Source organism: Etheostoma cragini, chromosome 5, assembly GCF_013103735.1.
Source record: "Etheostoma cragini isolate CJK2018 chromosome 5, CSU_Ecrag_1.0, whole genome shotgun sequence".
In the NCBI taxonomy this organism is placed as follows: Eukaryota; Metazoa; Chordata; class Actinopteri; order Perciformes; family Percidae; genus Etheostoma; species Etheostoma cragini.
In genome coordinates this window covers 29,852,015-29,853,625 of record NC_048411.1, presented here as the reverse complement: position 1 = coordinate 29,853,625, position 1,611 = coordinate 29,852,015, and the positions used below count along the sequence as shown (strand labels likewise).

Below are 1,611 nucleotides of genomic sequence, written 5' to 3'. Positions count from 1 at the left end.
TGGTTAGCCTTGGTTGAAAAGACATATGAGTGACCCTGGTGATGAACCCAGAACCAGCACCTAGACTGATCGTCTACCTATTATCTTCCCTTCATACGGGGCACAAAGACCAGGCGGCTTTGTTGACAGGGACGGAGTGAAACGAGAGCTTTATGTTGCATGCGGCGTTGTCGAGCCTACGGACCTTCTGCAGACGAGAGCGCAGGTAGCTGCTGAGGACGAAGCGGATCCGGTCTATCTCCATGCGATGGATGCTGGCCTTCGCGTCGCCTTTCTTCACACGCTGCAGGTTGGCTTCCTGTCGGAGAACATGTCAGAAATGAACAGTTTCTTTACTCAGCTCGACATTCAATGACCACAAGAGAATACAAAAGCTTTCTTCTGTCTTAGAGTCAGATTGTTCTTTGACTTGGTTGTTCTTTTCTTCTGTTATTCAAATAGCATTGATTTATTAATGACAGGGACAGTGTACACTAATTAACATTGCTGTAAATGCACCAGAATTAGCCAAAAGGCTATTTTTCATACGTTGTCTCTGGCCAGATCTTAAAATTGTCTCCCTAAAAAACAACACAAAGATTATAGTGAACAATACAAATATAAAAGCAGTAAAACCGATAAAACTCTTCAAATCCCATTGATAAATACAGTGTACAAGTTTGCTATAATCCAGTCATTGGGGTAAAAATGATTATACTACACATTTACACAACAGAAACACACACATTTTATTGCCAACAACTACTTTGTGTGCACATGACAGGTATATAAATTTGAATTACCTGCCAGAATAACTTGATTCAGTACAGTCAGATGGCTGTAAGGACTCCTTTATATTTTATATAAAAGTCTTCAATACTTGCAGGGTGTAAAAAGTAATTTTGGCAAATTGTATTTTGTATAAAAAGTTTGTTTCGTACATACAAAGCTGAAAAACTGTGTGCAAAACAAACAAAAGGGCAGAAAGAGGAAAATGATCGCTTGGAGCACCAGTGGAATAAGAACAGCAGAAAACAGCAGTCATTGGCAAAAGGAGCTCGAGGTTTAGGCTCAAAATGTGTGCAGATTAAAATAGGAACAGGTTTCAGTTTCAAGTGCACAATAATGCAACCTATAACAAGCTGTAATTACCGTTTAGCAAAGCTCTTCAACCTTCACAGATGGTCTACCAGCTGAACTTTACCGCCGTTATATTGTTGACTAGTTTACGTCATAATTACACTTTACATTTTTTAAACTACATAAGTTTTCTGTACAACAATCTTAACGTAACGTAAAGTAACTAAAAAGCTGTCAGATGACTGTAGTGGAGTAGAAAGAACAGTATTTCTCTCTGAAATGTAGCGGAGTAGAAGTAGGAAGTGGCACGAAATGGAAGGACTCCAGTGAAGTACAAGTACCTCGACATTTAACAGTACTGGAGTAAAAGTACTTTCATTTCACCTCTGCCCTTTGGTTACAGCCCTGTACCACAAGGACTGCATGTGCTGTTCTGGGACATAAGTTACGTTGAAAAGAAGGCGGAGTTGTGTACTTGTGTAGTAGCTGTTGTTTTTGTGTTGTAGCTGTTGTGTTTGTCTTGTAGCTGTTGCGTTTGTGTTGTAGCTGTTG

At 39.8% G+C, this 1,611-nt stretch overlaps 1 protein-coding gene across 1 annotated transcript in view; it reads left to right on the top strand.

Moving 5' to 3' along the window:
• gins4 (GINS complex subunit 4 (Sld5 homolog)) overlaps window positions 1–1,611 on the top strand; it is a 6,350-nt gene that overhangs the window by 626 nt on the left and 4,113 nt on the right. The window lies entirely within an intron of this gene.